Consider the following 23,835-nt stretch of genomic DNA (forward strand, 5'->3'; position numbering starts at 1 on the left):
CCTTCTCCAGATCAATACAGATTGGACCTTGATTTTACTTTTAAAAATTACTCCATTAAGTAATAAAATACTTGTATAAAAAGTATTTCAAAAAGCAAATTAAACCTTCAAATATTAAACTCAAGTACATATACCCAGATATTCATGCACTAACAAAATTGTAACACGTTTTGTGAAATTCAAATTGGTGCAATTAAAATGAAACCAATCACTTGTGGTGGAGGTGGGAGGAGGAACAGTAAGAGGGGAAGGGGCAGGATTCTAAGCCCCAAGATAAACTAGCATCCTTCCCAGACCTCCCACCTACCTAACAGCATTCTTTTCTTTCTTTAAAAATCAGCAGAGAGATTTGCACCAAATGACAGTCTCTGTCTTTCCAATGGAAAAAGAAAACATTTTATGTGTATAACTTTCAAGTTTACAATAATCAAGATTCCTGATTTATCGATTCTTTCAGGTCTCTGCTTCTCTGAGGCTAAGGAATATTTATGTCTTCTTCTGCATGCTCTCTTTGCTCTTGGCTGAGTCATCCGTGGGCTGGATCACTTTGCCCTTTTGCCAGGCTTGGAACCAGCATCTCAGTCACCACTGTAAAGTTTCAACGAGGCGTTGGATTCATATTTCACCTTTGATTTTTCCTTCTGCCAACCTCTGTGTTCTCTCTCCTCTCTCTGTGTTTTCTCATCTCTCTTCTCTCTTGGTCTTCTCCCTCCCTCTCTTCCATCATCTAGCCTTTACCGCAGTCCCACCTGCGAAGTCCATGTACTTTGCCCGTCTTACAAAGGCACTTCCTAATTCTGCAATGGCAGTCGTATAGAATATGAGGGCAGAAACCAAGCAAGTCACAAAGACTTTCTTTTTTTTTTTTTAGACAAAGTTTCACTCTTTCAACTAGACTGGAAAAAGTGGCGCAATCTCGGCTCACTGCAACCTCTGGCGCCCTGGTTCAAGCAATTCTCCTGCCTCAGCCTCCTGAGTAGCTGGGATTATAGGCACACACCACCACGTCAGGCTAATTTTTGTATTTTTAGTGGAGATGGGGTTTTACCATGTTGGCCAGGCTGGTCTCAAACTTCATCTCAAACTCAAACTTTCGCCACGTTGGCCAGGCTGGTCTCAGTGATCCATCTGCCTCAGCCTCCCAGTGAGACACCGCACCCAGCCTATCTTTACTTTTAATTCTTTAAACTTTTATTTGAAGTTCAGGGGTTCAAGTGCAGGTTTGTTACACAGGTAAATTTGTGTTGTGGGGGTTTGTTGTATAGATTATTTTAGGTATGAAGATTAATACTCAGGTATGAAGCCTAGTATTACCCATTAGTTGTTTTTCTTGATACTCTTCCTTCTCACCCGCCGCCCGCCGCCGCCCGCCGCCGCCCGCCGCCGCCCGCCGCCGCCCGCCGCCGCCCGCCGCCGCCCGCCGCCGCCCGCCGCCGCCCGCCGCCGCCCGCCGCCGCCCGCCGCCGCCCGCCGCCCACCTCCACCGCCCTCCTCCACCGCCCTCCACCGCCCGCCGCCCTCCTCCGCCCTCCGCCCTCCGCCCTCCTCCGCCGCCCGCCGCCCACCGCCCACCGCCCACCGCCCACCGCCCACCGCCCTCCTCCACCGCCCTCCTCCACCGCCCTCCTCCGCCGCCCGCCGCCCGCCGCCCACCGCCCTCCTCCGCCCTCCGCCCGCCGCCCTCCTCCGCCCTCCGCCCACCGCCCACCGCCCTCCTCCGCCCTCCTCCGCCCTCCAAAAGGCTCCAGTGTGTGTTGTTCTCCTCTATGTGTTCATGTGTTCTCATCATTTAGCTCCCACTTATAAGTGAGGACGTGCAGTATTTGGTTTTCTGTTCCTGTGTTAGTTAGCTAAGGATAATGTCACAAAGACTTTTCTTTAAAAAATAAATTTTGTTGTGTGTATTTCAGATTTATAGCAAATGTTATGGGATACATATAGATAGTAACGTGGTTGCCATAGTGAAGCAGATTAACATAGCCATCATCTCACATGGTTACTTTCTCTTTTGGTGACAAGAGCAGCTGAAATCTACTGACTTAACAGAAATCTCTAATACAGTTTTATTAACTTTAGTCCTGATGTTGCACATTAGCTTTTTTTTTTTGAGACGGACTTTTGCTCTTGTTGCCCAGGCTGGAGTGCAATGGTGCGATGTCGGCTCACCACAACCTCCACCTCCCAAATTGAAGCAATTCTTATGCCTCAGCCTCCTGAGTAGCTGGGATCACAGGCATGTGCCACCATGCCCGGCTAATTTTGTATTTTTAGTAGTAGAGACAGGGTTTCTCCATATTGGTCAGGCTGGTCTGGAACTCCCGACCTCAGGTGATTGGGCTGCCTTGGCCTTCCAAAGTGCTGGGATTACAGGCGTGAGCCACCATGCCTGGCCTGCACATTAGATTTATAACCCTGTTCATGCTACATATCCCACAAAGACTGAAGACGTTTTCTTTTTTTTTTTTTTTTTTTTTTTAGAGAGAGAATAGGAAGGAGGAAAAAGGAAGAGAAAGACAGAGAGAGAATGGGGAGGAGGGAAAAGGAAAAGAAAGAGGGAGAGAGAATGGGAGTATTGCTTTCTTGCCCAGGCTAGAATGCAATTTAGTAATGGGTATTGAAAACCTCTTTTATACTGATAATTATACTTAATGATGTAGTCAGGAAGGAATAAGGGAAGAAGATAACAAACAAACAGCCAACCAATATTTAATTTAAACCTATGAAATGCTATGCGATTACTGAGGAGTGATTTACTTCCAATTATATAGTCACCTTTGGAATAGGTGTGAGGTGGTAATGTATGTTTTATGTATTTGAAGTGGAGAGTTCTATAAATGTTTATTAAGTTTACTTGTTCCGGGTCTGAGTTCAAGTTCTGAATATCCTTGTTAATTTTCTATCTCGTTGATCTATAGAATCGTTAGGTCTTCTTGTTACATTGATCCTTTTGCCATTATGTAATGTCATTCCTCGCCTCTTTTGATCTTTGTTGCTTTAAAGTCTAGTTTATCAGAGGCGAGAATTGCATCTCCTGCTTTTTGTTTATTAGTTTATTTTTACTCTCTGTTTGATTGGTAAATCTTCCTCCTTCTCTCTGAGTCTTTGTGTATTGTTGCATGTAAGATGGGCCCGGATGCAGCATACCAATGGGTTTTGGCTTTTTATCCAATTAAAATATATATAGGTTTAATACCGGCGTTTGATGCTAGCTGGCTGTTTTGCCCATTAGTTGATGTAAATTTTTTATTGTGTTAAAGTTCTTTGCTTTTTGATATATTTTTGGAAAGGCTGATATTGGTTGTTCCTTTATATGTATAGTGCTTCTTTCAGAAGCTCTTGTAAAGCAGGCCTGGTGGTGGTGAACTCTCTAAGTACTTGTTTGTTCGCAAAAGATTTAATTTTTCCTTCGCTCATAAAGCTTAGTCTGGCTGGATAGGAAATTCTGGGTTGAAAGTTCTTTTCTTTAAGGATGTTAAATATTGGTCCCCACTCTTTTCTGGCTTGTAGGGTTTCTGCTGAGAGATCTGCTGTAAGTCTGATAGGTTTCCCTTTATGGGTAACCTGACCTTTCTCTCTGGCTGCCCTTAGTATTTTCTCCTTCATTTCAACCCTAATAAATCTGGCGATTATGTGCCTTGGGGTTGGTCTTCTTGAAGAATATCTTTGTGGTGTTCTCCGTATTACCTGGAGTTGAATATTACCCTGCCTTGCCAGGTTGGGAAAATTTTCCTGAATGATATCCTGAAGAGTATTTTCCAACTTGGATTCATTCTCTTCATCACATTCAGGTACACCTATCAAACGTAAATTAGGTCTTTTCACATAGTCCCATATTTCCTGGAGACTTTGCTCATTCCTTTTCATCCTTTTTTCTGCATTCTTGTCTTCTCGTTTCATTTCACTGAGCTGGTCCTCGACTTCTGATATCCTTCCTTCTGCTTGATCAATTCGACTGTTTAAACTTGTGCATGCTTCGCGAAGTTCTCGTGTTGTGTTTTTCAGCTCCATCAATTCACTTATATTCTTCTCTAAATTGTCCATTCTCGTTAACAGTTCGTCAAACCTTTTTTCAAGGTTCTTAGTTTCTTTGCATTGGGTTAGAACAAGTTCTTTTAATTCACAGAAGTTTCTTATCACCCACGTTTTGAAACCTGCTTCTGTTATTGGAACACACGTGTAATCTATTAAGCCTTGTTCCGTTACTGATGAGGAATTGCAATCCCCTGTAGAGGGAGAGGCATTCTGATTTTGAGTATTCTCTACCTTTTTACGCTGGTTTCTTCCCTTCATTATATATTTGTCCGTCTGTCGTCTTTATAATTACCGGCTTTCTAACTGGGTCTCTGACGACCAACTTGTTGATTCTCTGCGCCGAGATCTGAGCAATCCACTGAGCCGGCCAAAACAGCGGTGTTAAGATTGATGGTGCTTTTCTGCCCGGGAATCTCCGGACTCTGCACCAAGAACTGGCGTGCTAAGGCACCAGCAAAACCACCACGCCGGCCACAAGAGTCGCCCTGGCGACCCGTGGGGCTCCTCCACTGGGAATCTACTGGTCTGTGAGCAACTAATATTCATCTGAAAGTGTGGCGTCCTCTCGTTCTTTGCCCTTTCACTGGGAGGTACGTGCCCGAGCTGCTAATCATCAGCCATCTTGGATCTCTCTCTAGACGTTTTCTTTTGTTGTTTTTTTTTTGTTTTTTTTTTTTTTTTGAGACAGAGTCTCACTCTGTCGCCTGGGCTGGAGTGCAGTGGCGCAATCTTGGCTCACTGCAACCTCCACCTCCCAGGTTCAAGAGATTCTCCTGCCTCAGCCTCCCCAGTAGCTGGGATTGTAGGCATATGCCACCGTGCCTGGCTAATTTTTGTATTTTTAGTAGAAACGGGATTTCGCCATGTTGGCCAGCCTGGTCTTGAACTTGTGACCTCAGGTGATCCGCCCGCCTCAGCCTCCCAGAGTGCTGGGATTACAGGTGTGAGCCATTGTGTTCAGGCTGAAGATTGTTTTTTTTTATGTCTTGAAGTAATAAGGTTAAAATAGTAATTTTTCTGAGAATCTACTATGTACAAATTCTATATGTTATTTGGAACAAGTTCACCTATATTATTTCTGATGCTAAAACAAAAGGGAAATGCTTTATTTCATCAAATCTAAGATACCTTGATTGTAACACTTGGCATTATTTTATACCATATTAAGAGAAAAGCCCTACCAACTATATTGTAACCTGCCATGGATTGCTAATTGCATCCTAATTTCAGCGATGTTAAAATGTTAAGAATAAAAGGTGTGTTGGCTGGGCGCAGTGGCTTAAGCCTGTAATCCCAGCACTTTCGGATGCCGAGGTGGGCAGATCATCTGAGGTCAGTAGTTCGAGACCAGCCTGACCAACAAGAAACGCTGTCTCTACTAAAAATACAAAATTAGCCAGGCGTGATGGTGCACACCTGTAATCCCAGCTACCTGGGAGGCTGAGGCAGGCAAATCGCTTGAACCTGGGAGACAGAGGTTGCAGTGAGCCGAAATCGCATCATTGCACTCCAGCCTGGGCAACAAGAGTGAAACTCCATCTCAAAAAAAACAAAAAACAAAAACTATTGAAAAAAAGGTGTGTCTTGCAACTGATGATGAGAAATTTTATAGAGGAGGAAGCTGGAGCTTAGAGAAGCTAACGTGGCCAGAACCACAGAGCTACGAAGAAGCAGAGATTTTAGACTGCTCTCTGCCTCTCCAGAGGTTTGAAGCCTTTTCTTTTCCTGAGTGGTTTCTTCTTTCCTGCCTGCCTTTTGTCAGGAACCGATGTTAAGCCTTCTGTCTGGAAAACACGTTGTCCTCTTTAAATTACCCAGACTTCTACCAGAGCTAAAACAACAGGCTTTTTGAGATGGCTTCCCTTCTTCACGGAGCCTAATTATAGAAACTGTCCATTCTGCTGTTGCTGCATTATTTTTCGCAGTGGTAGGGTCACAGGGGAAGCAGTGGGAGTTAGTGATGGCTGTGAAACCTTCCCCTTCGCCCCCACGGCTCTTTGTGTCTGAGGTACCCGGGGACAGCCATGGTACCCATGAGTGTTTTAATAAAAGCTGATTTAGGGAGCTGGTCCTGGGGGGATGTCTCCCCATGCCTCTCCTCATCAGATCTTCTTGTTTTTCTCTGTCGAAATTAGCTGCCCCTCTGATCGCTAACTTAATTTTACTCCTTAGGCTTTGAAGTTTCATTTCCCTCTGAAATGATGCTCTTTGTAGCCTGAAGTGAACTCATAATTGCTAAGCCCTCTGCCCACTTATGCAGTGTATTCATTTAGTGATTCACCCGATATTTCCTGGACACCGATGACACACAGGTAGTTGGCTGGGCCCTGAGGGGGAAGCGCGATACACGCAATTCCTGTCCTCACTGCCCCTCACAACCCTCGTGGGAGAGACAGACACCATCCAAGAAGCTCATAAATAAATGTAAAGTGACAACTGTGATAAGAGGCTCTTAGGAACAGCGGTGGCAGAGACAAGTAGAGCTTCCTAAATATTCCACGAGCTGGGCGTGGTGGCAAACACCTGTCATCCCGGATATTCAGGAGGTTGAGGCAAGAGAATTGCTTGAACCCATAAGTTTGAGACCAACCAGGGCAACATAGAGAAACCTCATCTCTTTTTTTTTTGAGACAGAGTTCTGCTCTTGTTGCCCAGGCTGGAGTGCAGTGGCATGAACTCCGCCTCCTGGGTTTAAGCGATCCTCCTGCCTCAGCCTCCAGAGTTCTGGGATTACAGGCATACATCACCACGCCTGGCTAATTTTGTATTTTTAACAGAGACAGGGTTTCGCCATGTTGGTCAGGCAGGTCTCAAACTCCTGACCTCAGGTGATCTGCTCATCTCGGCCTCCCAAAGTGCTGAGATCCCATCTCTTAAAAATAACTAACTAACTCTTCCATGTACTCTCCACAATTTCCCAATCCCTTTTACTGTTTAGGTTGAGGCATGTGATCAGTTCTGGCAAGGACCTTGAGTGGGTGTGATTTGTGTCACCTACAAGGAAGCACTTTAAGAGCTGGTGTGCTTCCGTCAACCTTCTCGTGCTCTGCGTTGGCAACATTGGGCGTGGTGTGTTGCCAGGTGGCCAGTGTAACTACAAGTGAAGGAGGCCTCCCCAAGCCACGTGGAGGTCAGGAGAAATCAGCCTCTGTGTGCTTGCTCACTAAGATTGCAGGTTTGACTCAGTGACTGGTGGTAATGATCTGAACTAATACAGAATCACATATTCCTAGGAAGGAAAACGGGGAAAGAAAGAATCAGGCAAAAGTCCAAGAAAGGCATTTTCAGAGAAATGATGTCTAAGCTGGGGTGCAAAGAAAGAGTGGGAGTCAACTTGGAGAGCAGGGTGGGGAGGAGTGTTCCAGGCAGACTAACAGCATGAGCAAAGGCCCTGGGGTCTGAGGGTGCAGAGCATGCTTGATGGAGTGGACGAAGGGCAGAGAGATGGGGGAGTGCAGCCTGAGGGGCTCCTCTACTGTCCAGCTCATCTGAAACAAAGCCTGGTGTCCAGGCCACACACTGGAATGCCACTGCTACCCAAGTCCCACTGCATAGCTATAGGCTGCTGGAGGGGTCACCCAGGCTTGGCGTGGGGAGTCAGCTCTGCTCTTCTCCTCTCACCCCTCACAACCAGCCCGCAGCTACCTGGTCTCTGTCTAGCTCATGGTCTGCCCCTCTGTGTTGCCCCGTCTGGTTCTGCTCATAATAGAGGGTCCTGGGGAGGGGGCAGGAGCCCTGGGAAGCTCTTACCCAGCATTGCTGGGGATGGAACCCACCTGAATGCTGTGGGAGGAGCCAGGGGATAGCTGGGCAAGAGGATCGGGGTCAAATGAGAGGACCACGGTGAGGACCACAAGGTATAAGGAAGAGACTTGGGGCGGTAGCTTCGAGGGTTCTGGATGGCCAGTCTGACCTGAGTCCCCTTCTCAGAGGGTGCCAGACCTAATGCCTGTGATGTGGCAGACTGGGTTGCCCAGTTCACGTTTCTGAGGTGCCCAGAGGCCCAAAGCGGGTGCTGGAGGCTGGGTACGCACTTGCTACCTCCGCAGCTGCGGCTGTGGTCTGTACCTGCTCCTTAGTTTGGCCAAGCACGCCTCTTCCGTCTCCCCGCAGAGCTCTGCCTGTCTCACACCTGCTCAAGACCCTGCGGAGAGCTCCCCTTTCAGCACAAACACAGCCTGGCGTCCAGGGACTCAGCTCTGGCCTCTGACTACCTTCCCATCACTCCTCTTCCCAGTCCTGCCCTCAGCTGTACCTAACAACTATTTCCATCTTTCCTTGGCCCAAATATCAACCCTCTAGAGCAGGAGAAGACTTTGTTTACCACACAGAGGAGGCATCTAGCAGATTCGTGTTGGCCTAATCAATACCCAGCCCCACTTCTGCCTTCACACGAGGACCCGATTTAGTTCCATGCAGCAGTGTGCCCAGCAGGAAGGTGCTGACTGCTGAAACTTTCCACTTCCTTGACTTCCAAACAGCCTCTCACCGGGAGCTCTTCCCACTTGTCGAGCAATTCGAATTCTGAGACTGCTTGGTGGAGACATGGGGTCTTGAGACCTGAGTGTTGCTCCCGGGTTTCCACGCTCAGCTTAGTGCTCTTCTGTCTCATACTGTGCCTGTCATTTCTCATCCGTGTTAGAATTTCTATCACCTCTATGCTGCCAACACTCTAACACATATCTTCAGTCCTTATACAGCTTCTAAGGTTCAAAAAATTACCCTGCAAATGGTGGCTTGCACCTCTAGCTGCCCCAAAGACACTGCCATGTGGTGAACCACTCAGGATGACTTATGTGCCCTCGGGTCCTGGCTCCTGCTCGTTCTTCAGTCTGACACCCCGTCTACTCAATCCAGAGGCACGGGACTTCCCACGCCACGCCATGATGCCTCATCCCGCCGAGTTGTGAGACATACAGCCTGAAACTCCCTTCCTCTCCTTTCTTCTCCGCCTCATTCTTACTCATCCTCAATGCCCAGCACAGGTGTCACCTCTGCCAGGAAGCTTTACCTGCCTGTTGTCCTCAGGCAGAGCTAGGTGCCCTTCGTCTGCGCAACACCTCCATCACAGCACGTATTAGAGCACATTGACTCCAAGGCATCTGTTCATGTGTTTCTCTCCTCTGAGACTGTCCCTGAGCATAGGGACCATGTCTGGGTACTTCAAGCCTCTACCTAGCACAGTGCCTGGGGTGGAGGAGACACAAGCTATCCCCTTCTGGACTCCTTCTTGTGGTGTCATGACGCAGCTCCTGGTCACTCAGCCAGCTATGAAGGGTTTCTATTTTTCACAATCAAAAGTAAAGGTGTTTGAATTAAACTGAGCTCCCTATCATCTTAAGATATTTGAAGACAACTTCCTGGCTTTCTGAGCTTATATTCCTCCATGTCAACATGGCTATCTACACCCCACCTGCCACCTCCCAAGCTCTTTATTTTTATTCAACTGAACAAATGAATATTGATCAAGTTGAATTGAATGTGTACATCTCACATGAGGAGCAATCACTATGCAGTCAAACCTACTCCTTCCTTGGGAGCTTTGACAGAAATCTCTTGGTTGGGAGATGGGCTCACAATGTGTTCTCAAAGGAAGCTCTGAGGACCTTCTGCTGCTGGATCATCTGGGTAATATTGAAAGTACAGATTCTAGGCCTATCCCAGATTTACTGGGGCAGAATCTTTGGAAGCCAGGCCCAGTACTCTGCATTTTTACAAGAACCCTAGGATATTATAGTGAACACTCGGATTTGAGAACCACTTGTAGAAGAAAGTAAAGACGAGGTTCATGAGCCTCTGAATCTGTGAGCTCTGGGGTTGGTGCTGATCTCTGTGTTCTGGGTTTCTTCATATTCCAAATGATGACAATACTGGAACCTTCTGCCTATTGAGGTTCCAGTGGGATAACATAAGGGTACTTTACAAAGTACCAACTAATCTTTGCATGCTATCTGTGGGTATTGCTCTAAGGTAAGTTCTGCTTATTTAAGTCTGTTTTTGTCTTAGATGTACTCCCTAAGAGCTCAGAACAATTTCTATGACATAGCAGATGCTCAATAAATATTTGTGAATGAATTAATTTTTCACTGTGTATTCCTAACACAATGTCAGGCACATGGTAGATGCTTAAAAATTCCTGTTGAGCTGGGCGTGGTGGCTCATGCCTGTAATCCCAGCACTTTGGGAGGCTGAGGTGGGTGGATCACCTGAGGTTGGGAGTTGGAGACCAGCCTGACCAACATGCAGAAACCCTATCTCTACTGAAAATACAAAAATTAGCCAGGCACGGTGATGCATGTCTGTAATCCCAGCTACTTGGGAGGCAGAGGCAGGAGAATTTCTCAAACTGGGGAGGCGGGAGGTTGTGGTGAGCCAAGATCATGCCATTGCACTACAGCCTGGGCAAAAAGAACAAAACTCTGTCTCAAAATAAATAAATAAATAAATAAATAAATAAATAAAAAATACCTGTTGAATGGATACTCCTCAGGCCAGCACACCTGTTTATACTCCTTAACACTTTGGACTGAAGGCTGATACGTTGCCTAACACATCACATGTTGAATGGAGGGCAGCCTCAGTCTAACAGCCCTGCTAACAACCCCATGAGTGAGGCAAGAAGTGGCTTCTTCCCCAGCTGAACCTTCCAATGGGACCACAACCCCAAATGACACCTTATTTTTTTTTAATTTTTTTTTTTTATTGTTGTTGTTTTTGAAACGGGCTCACTCTGTTGTCCAGGTGTCACTCAGCCTCTCAAAATGCTGGGATTATAGGCATGAGCCACTGCACCTGGCCAACACCTTGATTACAGTTTTGTGAAACACCCTGAAACTGAGGACCACCTAGGTCATGTGTGATCTTCTGACCCACAGAAACTGTGAGATTAAAAATGTGGCTGGGCCTGGTGGCTCACGCTTATAATCCAAGCACTTTGGGAGGCTGAGGCTGGCGGATCACCTAAGGTCAGGAGTTTGAGATCAGCCTGGTCAACATGGTGAAACCATCTCTACTAAAAATACAAAACTTAGCTGGGCATGGTGGTGGCATGCACCTGATCCCAGCTACTTGGAGGCTGAGGCAGGAGAATTGCCTGAACCTGGGAGGCGGAGGTTGCAGTGAGCCGAGATTGTGTCACAGCCCTCCAGCCTGAGCAACAGAGCGAAACTCCATCTTAAAAAAGAAAGAACAACAAAAAGAATCCATAAAATTAGCTCAAGTTACAAGGAGGAAGGGCTATTATAAGGATGAGGCACCTCTGAGACAGCCACAAGCAGAATCCATTCTGGCCAGTCCCAGTCTCTCTTTCTCTCTTCCAACTCTCTCTCTCTCTTGCCTCCTGCTCTAGCTCTCTCTTTCTGTCTCTTGGCCTGCAGAATCACAGCCTCTCCCTCCCAGCATTTGCCCCAGTCTCCTCTTGGCAGCTGGGGAGCTTGGCCCTGTGTGTGGTGCTGACTCCACTCCACATCACCTCCTAGCTGCACCCCCCACAAGCCGACTTTCCAGCATCAGCAGCTTCACCCCTCCAACTCCTGCACTCACTTCCACGTCCCAGGAAGAAAGTGGCCCCCACTTTGGGTCAGGGCTAATCCACGGGCAGTTAGGGTGTGGGCACAGTAGAGGGATATTCTGGGACACAGGGTTGCCTATCTAAGCTGAGCCAGGAAGGAGGAGAGCATACCCATCTCTAGTAAAACTGATTAAAAAATTAATCCAGTACACTTCTACAAAGGAGCACTAAAGCTGAGCCCTCTTCCTCATGCCCAGAGCCAGCCTCCCTGAGTAAACTGTGATTCCCATGTAACCATCAAGGCAGGGCTGTCTTCCAGTACCTCTGTCATTATTGCTGTGTTACAAGTCACACGTTTGTTGAGAATTAGAATGATGCGTTTGTTGATTTGTTGTCTGAAGTGTTCTTCTTAGGGTTCATGGCTCTACAAATATTGGCTTGACCCCAGAATTAATTTCAAGAAGGCCTGAGCTGGTAGGTGTTGCTTGCTTAGTCCTGGGAGCCCATCCAAGCCCTGCCTTGACCTTCTTGGACCTTCCCTCCTTGGTGACCCGTCAAGTGCTCTGGGGAGAAATAGTTGCAAACAGCCAAGGGATCTCTGGGCTGTAAAGGGCAAGTGGTCAAGTATGTGGCAGCACTGGTGGAGATGGCTACTCAGTAGGGTTCCTGGCTAGGCTTGGGGGCCCAGAGAGAAACACAATCCCATACTTGTTCTGAAGGAGCACGCTGACCTGTGAGAGAGGCACACACATACGTGATCTCCCCACCATCCCACGTGCCTCCCTACCTTTGCTGCTTTCTTTGTGTCACAGAATTTTGAAACTGACATGCAGTGTAGCTTACTTGTTTATTTCATTTATTATCCATCTCCGTCCCACATACTATAGGAATATGTCCCATAAGGGCAGATTTTTTTTTCTTTCCTCTCTTTTATTCATGGTGGCATCCCTAGTGCCTAGGACAGGTGCAGAGTAGGTACTTAAGTATTAGGTGAATGAATGAATGAATGAAATACTAGAAGTATGGCCGGACGTGGTGGCTCACGCTTGTAATCTCAGCACTTTGGGAGGCCAAGGTGGACAGATCATGAAGTCAGGAGTTTGAGACCAGCCTGGCCAACATGGTAAAATCCCATCCCTATTAAAAATACAAAAATTAGGGCCGGGCGAGGTGGCTTACACCTATAATCCCAGCACTTTGGGAGGCCAAGGCGGGCAGATCACCTGAGGTTGGGAGTTGGAGACCAGCCTGACCAACATGCAGAAACACTATCTCTACTGAAAATACAAAAATTAGCCAGGCACGGTGATGCATGTCTGTAATCCCAGCTACTTGGGAGGCAGAGGCAGGAGAATTTCTTGAACTGGGGAGGCGGGAGGTTGTGGTGAGCCAAGATCATGCCATTGCACTACAGCCTGGGCAAAAAGAACAAAACTCTGTCTCAAAATAAATAAATAAATAAATAAATAAATAAAAAATACCTGTTGAATGGATACTCCTCAGGCCAGCACACCTGTTTATACTCCTTAACACTTTGGACTGAAGGCTGATACGTTGCCTAACACATCACATGTTGAATGGAGGGCAGCCTCAGTCTAACAGCCCTGCTAACAACCCCATGAGTGAGGCAAGAAGTGGCTTCTTCCCCAGCTGAACCTTCCAATGGGACCACAACCCCAAATGACACCTTATTTTTTTTTAACTTTTTTTTTTGTTGTTGTTGTTGTTTTTGAAATGGGCTCACTCTGTTGTCCAGGTGTCACTCAGCCTCTCAAAATGCTGGGATTATAGGCATGAGCCACTGCACCTGGCCAACACCTTGATTACAGTTTTGTGAAACACCCTGAAACTGAGGACCACCTAGGCCATGTGTGATCTTCTGACCCACAGAAACTGTGAGATTAAAAATGTGGCTGGGCCTGGTGGCTCACGCTTATAATCCAAGCACTTTGGGAGGCTGAGGCTGGCGGATCACCTAAGGTCAGGAGTTTGAGATCAGCCTGGTCAACATGGTGAAACCATCTCTACTAAAAATACAAAACTTAGCTGGGCATGGTGGTGGCATGCACCTGTAATCCCAGCTACTTGGAGGCTGAGGCAGGAGAATTGCCTGAACCTGGGAGGCGGAGGTTGCAGTGAGCCGAGATTGTGTCACAGCCCTCCAGCCTGAGCAACAGAGCGAAACTCCATCTTAAAAAAGAAAGAACAACAAAAAGAATCCATAAAATTAGCTCAAGTTACAAGGAGGAAGGGCTATTATAAGGATGAGGCACCTCTGAGACAGCCACAAGCAGAATCCATTCTGGCCAGTCCCAGCCTCTCTTTCTCTCTTCCAACTCTCTCTCTCTCTTGCCTCCTGCTCTAGCTCTCTCTTTCTGTCTCTTGGCCTGCAGAATCACAGCCTCTCCCTCCCAGCATTTGCCCCAGTCTCCTCTTGGCAGCTGGGGAGCTTGGCCCTGTGTGTGGTGCTGACTCCACTCCACATCACCTCCTAGCTGCACCCCCCACAAGCCGACTTTCCAGCATCAGCAGCTTCACCCCTCCAACTCCTGCACTCACTTCCACGTCCCAGGAAGAAAGTGGCCCCCACTTTGGGTCAGGGCTAATCCACGGGCAGTTAGGGTGTGGGCACAGTAGAGGGATATTCTGGGACACAGGGTTGCCTATCTAAGCTGAGCCAGGAAGGAGGAGAGCATACCCATCTCTAGTAAAACTGATTAAAAAATTAATCCAGTACACTTCTACAAAGGAGCACTAAAGCTGAGCCCTCTTCCTCATGCCCAGAGCCAGCCTCCCTGAGTAAACTGTGATTCCCATGTAACCATCAAGGCAGGGCTGTCTTCCAGTACCTCTGTCATTATTGCTGTGTTACAAGTCACACGTTTGTTGAGAATTAGAATGATGCGTTTGTTGATTTGTTGTCTGAAGTGTTCTTCTTAGGGTTCATGGCTCTACAAATATTGGCTTGACCCCAGAATTAATTTCAAGAAGGCCTGAGCTGGTAGGTGTTGCTTGCTTAGTCCTGGGAGCCCATCCAAGCCCTGCCTTGACCTTCTTGGACCTTCCCTCCTTGGTGACCCGTCAAGTGCTCTGGGGAGAAATAGTTGCAAACAGCCAAGGGATCTCTGGGCTGTAAAGGGCAAGTGGTCAAGTATGTGGCAGCACTGGTGGAGATGGCTACTCAGTAGGGTTCCTGGCTAGGCTTGGGGGCCCAGAGAGAAACACAATCCCATACTTGTTCTGAAGGAGCATGCTGACCTGTGAGAGAGGCACACACATACGTGATCTCCCCACCATCCCACGTGCCTCCCTACCTTTGCTGCTTTCTTTGTGTCACAGAATTTTGAAACTGACATGCAGTGTAGCTTACTTGTTTATTTCATTTATTATCCGTCTCCGTCCCACATACTATAGGAATATGTCCCATAAGGGCAGATTTTTTTTTCTTTCCTCTCTTTTATTCATGGTGGCATCCCTAGTGCCTAGGACAGGTGCAGAGTAGGTACTTAAGTATTAGGTGAATGAATGAATGAATGAAATACTGGAAATATGGCCGGACGTGGTGGCTCATGCTTGTAATCTCAGCACTTTGGGAGGCCAAGGTGGACAGATCATGAAGTCAGGAGTTTGAGACCAGCCTGGCCAACATGGTAAAATCCCATCTCTATTAAAAATACAAAAATTAGGGCCGGGCGAGGTGGCTTACACCTATAATCCCAGCACTTTGGGAGACCAAGGCGGGCAGATCACCTGAGGTTGGGAGTTTGACACTAGCCTGACCAACACGGAGAAACTCCATCTCTGCTAAAAATACAAAATTAGCTGGGCATGGTGGTGCATGCCTATAATCCCAGCTACATGGGAGGCTGAGGCAAATGAATCCCTTGAACCTGGGAGGCAGAGGTTGTGGTGAACCGAGATCATGCCACTGCACTCCAGCCTGGGCAACAAGAGTGAAGCTGTCTAAAAAAAAAAAAAAAAAAAAATTACCTGGGCATGGTGGTGGGTGCCTGTAGTCCCAGCTACTCAGGAGGCTGAGGCAGGAGAATCGCTTGAACCTGGGAGGCAGAAGTTGCAGTGAACTGAGACTGCACCATTGCACTCCAGCCTGGGTGACAGAGTGAGACTGTCTCAAAAAAAAAAAAAAAAAAAAAAAAAAAAAGAAATACCAGGAGCAAGGTCTTTGCAGGGTGCCGGAGAAGCTTATCCCACACTGAGGATTCAGAGACAGCTTTCTGTAGCCAATGTGCCTAAACCGCATCTCTGAGCCTCAGCCAGGTGGATCCAGGTGGGCAGAGAAAAGAGGGTCACACAAACAAAGGCTTAGAAGGAACAGCCTGCTGAGTATATGTCTGGTCCCAGCTTGCTGTCAGAGCAGAAGGCTTCATGGTATGGATGCAACCATGATAAACTGGGGGAAAGGGACCCAGGTGGATAGATGCTGATGGAGAGAAAGCAGAGCCGGAGCTACAGGCATCCCCTCTTTTGGTGGTAAAGGCTGAGGGACACACAGGTTCCCATCCCTGTGTTGGGGTTTAGCATCGGATCAGGAGGAGGGCGTGTAAGTGGGGGCCTCTTCCTGTAACTGAACAGCCAAGCCTCTCTGCAGCCAGTCACACTGGACCACAGAACCCAGGTGGCACATGGCTTAGGATCCTGGTTAGCAGAGGGACAGTTGGACCCAGGACTTGGCGACAAGTATCTTAGATGGCACAGCATTCCAAATCCCAGGGGGACAGGGAATGGATGGAAGCCTCAATCCAGCTCCGAGTTTTGGCTGCCTCTGCTCCTTCCCTGCCACATGGAGTCGGTGTCAGGAAGGGTCCTGTGTAGAAGAAGAGCTTCTTGTCCTCTGTTGGGATGAGGCTGTGGCTGCTCTACTTTTAGCGCAGATGGCAGAGGATCCCCTCCCTTGGTTTCCTGAGGCATGAATGCTCAGTTAACACTTTTGTGCTCAGTTGCGGTATCTGAAGGCCACTCCCTGGGAAAGCTGGGCCCATCCACAGCTAGCCCCACATTCTTTTTCTTTCTTTCTTTCTTTTTTTTTCTTTTGAGACAGAGTCTCACCCTGTCACCCAGGTTGGAGTACAGTGGAGCGATCTCTGCTCACTGCAACCTCCGCCTCCCAGGTTGAAGCGATTCTCCTGCCTCAGCCTCCCGAGTAGCTGGGATTACAGACACCACCACACCTGGCTAATTTTTGTATCTTTAGTAGAGACAGGGTTTCACCGTGTTGGCCAGGATGGTCTCAAACTTCTGACCTCATGATCTACCCGCCTCGGCCTCCCAAAGTGCTGGGATTACAGGCGTGAGCCACTGCGCCTGGCTAAGCCCCACATTCTAAGCCCTAGTGTTGGGCCTCAGCTCTGAGTCCTGTCACAAGGAGTCCTCACAAGGAGTTTCCTTCTGAGGAGCTTCCTGCCATCAGTCCTCATCTGCAACAGCCTCAGTGAATCAGAGCTGGTCTTATGATGCTGGAGGTTAAAAGTCTGGGGCCTCAGTCTGGCTTGCTTTGTTCTGGGATGCTTCTTGGTCTGTATGCCAAAGTGCCACCTCTTCCCCAGGGCCAGCTCTGCAGAGCAAGGGTACAGCGAGGTGACGTTGAACTCTGTGGCTGTTGCACCCTCAGGGCCCATTCTGTGTCCCTGGCCATGCTTCGGCAGAGTTACACTACGGCTCACTGCACCCCAGCTCCTGCTGGGGCTGAAGACCTCCCTGAGGTCGGCCCAGAGCTTGTGCTTTGTTCCAACCTTAGCAGTCTGCTTATACCCTAACTGTCCTGCTACAGTGGAGCCCTCTGGAAGCTTCCCATTTAGACTTGCAGCTCCTTCAAGGTCTGGCTGATGTTGCCAAAGGTCTAAGGGTGGCTTAGCAGAGCTCAGCTGTGGGCAGCATCGTGCCTAACCAAGACACACTGATGAGGCTGCATCCCAGGCAGGTGCAGGCAGCCTCTCAGCAGCCTTCCCCCAGAGGCCTGAGCAGGGAGTACGGTGGGCTGGGGTGAGGAGGAGAAGGGGTCCCACTATGCTCCACCTTGTTTATATCCAATCTGTGCCCCTGACTGGGACGTACCTGGCATTGCATTCCATCCTCTCCCTCCTCGCTGTGTCTCGGCTGCTCACTATTTCCAGGGCTGGAGGGGCTAGCTCTTCTCTAACTTTCCCGTAGGCTAGGGAGAGCACATTTTGTTGGAAAACTTACTTGGGAGGGGGTTTGGATAAAGTAATCTTAATATCTTTTGTTTTCATGGCAATAGCCTGACTTGCAAGACTTTTTGTTGTTGTTGTTTTTTAGAAGCTGAATTGTACCCAGACTTTTTTCTTTCTTGCTTTTTTTTTTTTTTTTTTGAGACAGAGTTTTGCTCTGTTGCCCAGGCTGGAATAATGCAATGCTGTGATCTCAGTTCACCACCTCTGCCTCTTGGGTTCAAGCAATTCTTGTGCCTCGGCTTCCCTAGTAGCTGGGATTACAGGTATGCACCACCATGCCCGGCTTATTTTTGTATTTTTAGTAGAGACGGGGTTTCTCTATGTTGGTCAGGCTGATCTTGAACTCCCAACCTCAGGTGATCCGCCCGCCTCGGCCTCCCAAAGTGCTGGGATTACGGACATGAGCCACTGTGCCCAACCGGTTTTTTTCTTAATTTAATGTCTGTAACAAATCCTAACATTTCCCCAAGCAGATGGAACCCAGGCTAAGGTGGAAATTCAAGATCTCAATAATTTTTTTCAAACCCACTGCACACTTTTCTACTCATCTATTCTTCAAGTATAAGTACAAAGTTCTCACTCAAAACAACAAAAGGTTTTCTTTGGCTGTTTGAGGAAAATAACTGAGATCCCCTCTTTATTCCTTCCTTTATATTTTCCAGATAATGAACGGGTCAAACAATGAAGGCATCTATTAAGGGCAGCCCCTTGCTTCTTCTTTGTCTCAAGTTCCACCATCCCTGCTTCAATTCTGGCCTCCCCTGTAACCCACACAGCTGTCCTCTGTATTATAGAAGAATGTGGGGTATCTTTCTCTGGTCATCTGCAGTGGAAAAAATATTCCCCCGGGATACTATGCCAGGATCTCAGTACACAACCTGAGCAACTGAGAGCACACGCCCTCCCCGTGCAGTTGCTCCCGGGTCAGCAGCAGAAAGGTCAATGGGATACAAATGGGTGGGTTGCAGCATTCCCTTGGACTGCGCCATCTGGACATTTTCTCAGGGGGATGGATAAAGGAGAAATAAATTACATTTCTTCATACCTGTCTGGATTCACTGAGTATTTATGGTACACCTGTTGTGTGAAATCCAAGGAGAGGGCTAGAATAGAAAGACTCTCGGCCACGCACTGTGGCTCATGCCTGTAATTCCAACACTTTGGGAGGCTGAGATGGGAGGACAGCTTGAACTCAGGGGTTAGAGACCAGCCTGGGCAACATGGCGAAACCCCATCTCTACAAAAAATACAAAAGCCATCCAGGTGTGGTGGGGTAGGCCTGTAATCCCAACTACTTGGGAGGCTGAGGTAGGAGGATAGATTGAGCCAGGGAGGTTGAGGCTGCAGTGAGCCATGATGGTGCCACTGAAGTCTTAAGTTTTGCCTGGGCAACCAGGGAGTCCCTGGCTAAAAACAAAACAAAACAAAACCAAAAAACAAAAACAAAAAAAACTGCGGGAGTCTGTAGGAGAATACAAAGTTCATGCATGAAACAGAACCCTAGGAATGCTGATGTAACCTGCTCCATGCATGGGAGCCTGAAGCATCTTCTCCCTGGCCCCCTCCCACCCAATATGCATGGGAAACCACAAAGGGTCCTTATCCGACAGTCCATCTCTGGCATCTTAGTGCCTCGAGATTTTTAACCCAGGTGAAAAATCTGGGACTTGTCTACTGAGTGACCAGTTCAGGTCACTACTAAACACCTCTGCTACTTACTGGTTGTGTGATTTCTGTTAATCTCTGAGAGCCTTAATTTCCTCATCTCTAAATTAGGGGCTATACTAGTACTCAGCTGAGTACCTGGGATGCTGGGGACTGGCATTCTCTGCCCAATCTTTAGTGGGCTGGACTCAACCAAGAAACTCTGGCAGCAAGTTCTGAGCCACAGGAACTTGGCTGAGAGGAAGAGAGTGTTTGGCTAGTACTGGGGAAATAAGACTAACTCACAGGGAAAAACAGGACAAATTAAGAGCTAAGTTGTGATAGTGGTCATAAATGAACTAGGGATTTATATAAGGAAAGCTGGGAGGACTTGGGTGGCTAAAGAGTTCTTCTCAGAGCAGCTAGGGCAGTTGTTTGAGAGGATCAGAGAGATCATCTTGTGGTTGGCTAAAGGCCATTCCTGTGAGGCACAGTCAGGGCTGATTCAGTTTGAGCCAGCCCCATTGTATAAGTATTCAGGTGCTACAAACATACTACCGGAGACTGGGTAATTTATAAACAAAGGAAGTTTAATTTATGACTCACAGTTCTGCATAGCTGGGGAGGCCTCAGGAAACTTACAATCATGGCAGAAGGGGCAACAGTCACCTTCACAAGGTGGCAGGAGAGAAAAGAATGAAGGAGGAATTTCCAAACATTTATTAAACAATCAGATCTTGTGAGAACTCACTACCATGAGAACAGCATGGGGGAAACTGCCCCCTTGATCCAATCACAGATCCTTCCCTCAATACATGGGAACTGCAATTTGAGATGAGATTTGGGTGGGGACACTATATTCCTCACTTAGGCTCAGATGGTGAGTTTTGAAGACTTTCTACTGCCCCAAAGGCAAAGTTAGTGTTTGAACTTATTAAGCACTTACCATGTGATAAGCATAAATATAGAACAACTCCAGTTTTGCAAAACATCATTTGGAAGTATAAATAAACGATTTGGAGACTTGCTGTTAAATATGCACCTAGAGGCTTCTTGTGTTTGGCAGAGCTGAATGCTTACTTGTTTTTCTGTAATGAGAACCTAATTTAAATTTCTTTTCTTTTCTTTTCTTTTCTTTTTTTTTTGGGACAGAGTTTCTATCTTGTTGCCCAGGCTGGAGTGCAATGGCACAATCTTGGGTCACTGCAACCTCTGCCTCCCAGGTTCAAGCGATTCTCTTGTCTCAGCCTCCCAAGTAGCTGGGATTACAGTCATGCACCACCACGCCCAGCTAACTGTGTACTTTGAATAGAAACAGGGTTTCACCATGTTGGTCAGGCTGGTCTTGAACTCCTGACCTCAGGTGATCCACCTGCCTTAGACTCCCAAAGTGTTAGGATTATAAGCATAAGCCATCACGCCCGGCCTGAGAACCCAATTTAGAAGTTTCTCAGAACAAATCTAAGCTTTGTTTGGTATAATTTTTCTCTGGAATCCCTGACCCTCCTTTGTTTTTCTAGTCAGGCAAAGCTTCTTCATTTAGAAAAAAAAATTACTTACAAGTTTTTGTTTTTGTTTTTAATTCAAGTGCCCTTAGACTTGGTTTTGTGGTTATGTAGGAGAATGGACAATTCTTAGGAGATGCAGCTGAAGTATTCGGGGCTGATATGTCATGATTTCTATAACTCACTCTCAAATGTTTCAAATACAGGTAGACAGAACAAGGCAAAATCTAAACAGTCGCTGAACACAGGTGAAGGGCTCGTGGATGTTTGTTGTACTATTCTTTCCATATTTTCTTTCTCTTTTTTTTTTTTTTTTGAGATGGAGTCTCACTCTGTTGCCTAGGCTGGAGTGTAGTGGCGCGATCTCAGCTCACCGCAATCTCTGCCTCCTGGGTTCAAGCAATTCTCCTGCCTCAGTCTCTTGAGTAGCTGGGATTACAGGAGTGTGCCATCATACCTGGCTAATTTTTTTTAATTTTTATTTTTAGTAGAGACGGGGGTTTCACTATCTTGGCCAGGCTGGTCTCAAACTCCTGACTCTGTGATCTGCCCACCTTGGCCTCCCAAAGTGCTGGATTACAGGTGTGAGCCACCAAGCCCAGCTAGTCTTTCCATATTTTGTATATGTTTGGAAATTCTCATGTAAAACAATAGGGAAAACTCACTGAACCATAGGGAGCAAAATGGGGTAAGAGGACAAAGCCCCCCTTCCCCGCTGGCCTTTGCAGGCTCTAGCCTGGGGCACGCTCCATTTTATACCTGGAGCTGATGAGTTTCCCCTTTTTCTTGTTATTGGCGTACTTCAGGGTTCTTCGAAACTTGGGTATTCTGGCTGTTCACCGAAGGCCTCTGATTGCCACTCTCTGCTTGGAGTCCCGTCGCTGCCTCTGGTTGACATCATTCTCAGCCTGCTGGACCTTCTGAGGTTCCACTAGACTCTGTCCTGGCTGTCATGGCAACAGAGGCACAGTCCCTGGAGAAGGCTGATGAGGGATGGGAAACCTCTTACGTCTAAGATTTCTAGATGTATGTTTTTTAGGAGGCATGTCCCGTAAACCTCGGGAATTCCTGAGCAAGTGTGTGCGTTGAGACGAGGGCCGAGGAGCTGGTCAGAGGTCCAGGGCCCTCTCCTCAACAAGAGGAAATGTATTCATCCTGGACTTACTAAGGAGATCTAGTGTTAATCTCAATAAGCTGCTTTCCTGATGGAGTTTCAAGGGTGATTTAAAATCTGAACTCTTTCAACCTTATTTGTTAACTTTAGACCTAACCTCTGTGTAGTATGCTCTTTCACTGCGTAATAAAATGCTCATTCATTCATTCCACCCACACTTACTGAGGGCTTATTTTGAGCTAAGCACTGTACCAGGGCTGGGGACACAGGGCTGTACTGTGGCTTCCAACCACAGTTACTCCACAAGCTGAGGAAGGAAGAGTTCTCTTTGTGAGGTGGTGGTCAGGGCAGCTTTCCCGGGATGAGTGGGCCTGGGGCAGGTAAAAGAGAAATTGAAATTGGACAAAAAAGGAGCTTTTTGTGGGTGATGAGGGGGGCACCATGAGTGAGGACGCCCTCTGGTCCATGTGCATTCTCTGGCATGGTGGAGATTAGTAGGCCTCAGTCAGGCTGAGAAAAACCTAAAATTAGCCTGACCAGCTGGGCTGGGGCTGTGTGGGACTCCCCCTCACCCCCCTTGCCTCCTCAGGTTTCAGAAAGATCTGAGTATGTGCAGGAAAGGCATGCTTTGCCCAGGTCATGGCAGGCAGATCAGGGCACCTGGGGCCAGGCCCGGCAAGGGCTGTAGGTCCCAGCAGGATGTGGTCTCCTATACGGGTTCCCCAGTTCTACAGGACTGGCAAGCAGGAAGCGGGAGACTGCTCTTCCCATCTTCTTCTTGATACCACTTCCTCTTTGGCTTGCTCCTTCCCCTTCCAGATCTGCAGAGCCTGGCGATGTGGCACTGCCCAGGCCAGCAAACCAGAGACGCAGCAGGGCAAGCCCCACCAAGGGAGAGAGGCTTGGATAAGCAACTTCCTGGGCACTGGGAAGGTGCAACCAGAAAGCCTCATCTTCACCCACTTTACCCTGTTCCAGCCCCCTCTCTGACCTAGCCTGAAATTCCCTCCCTTAGTCACCACTAGCAAAACCGCAGAGCGGGTGCTATGATCAAGAAGTTGCTTGAGAAGCTAATCTCACCTTAGAAGGTGCTGGAGCTGGTCTGAGTGGAGAAGCAGCGGGGCATGGCACCGTGTACATGGTGATGAGGGAGGTGGGAAAGAGATGGCCAGCTGGTGGTGTGGCAGTCGTGGGGGCTGGGCACGGGGCAGTCTTTCCCACACGATGTCCATCCCGTCCCCATATCAGGCATTCATGACTTGTTTCTTCTCCCCAGAAGGTGCTGTCTGGGACTCTCTGCCTTTTCATCTTCCTCCAGCCTGGGGTCCCTCCTTCTGGGTCACCAACTCCAAGACAATTTGCAAATGCCACCTCTGGCCAAGAAGCCTCCCTATCTGCAACAGTGCTGGAAGCTTCTGGAGCCAGAAGCATTGCTGAGCATGGGCAGTAGGGGCCCAGGAAGGCTTCTTAATAGGGGAGCTGGGGCAAGGCCCTGGAACAAACTGCCCAGCCTGAGTTGATGGCCACGATTGCTGTTACTTGCAGTTTTTGGAGTCCTACCGTCTGGCCTGCCATGCTAGGTAATGGGTGGCCAACTGGCCACTCGCAGGCTGGACACCCTCAGATGGGACCACATAGGATATTAAAATTTGTTGAATTAGATGCCCATTCAAAAATTGGGAGATTTCACATGAAATCAGAGTTTCTTTTTTTTTTTTTTGAGATGGAGTCTTGCTCTGTTGCCAGACTGGAGTACAGTGGCGTGAGCTCAGCTCACTGCAGCCTCCACCTCACAGGTTCAAGTGATTCTCTTGTCTCAGC

The sequence above is a fragment of the Aotus nancymaae genome, unplaced genomic scaffold, assembly GCF_030222135.1.
Source record: "Aotus nancymaae isolate 86718 unplaced genomic scaffold, 86718_ANA_hifiasm-v0.15.2.pri h1tg000008l, whole genome shotgun sequence".
Classification (NCBI taxonomy): Eukaryota; Metazoa; Chordata; class Mammalia; order Primates; family Aotidae; genus Aotus; species Aotus nancymaae.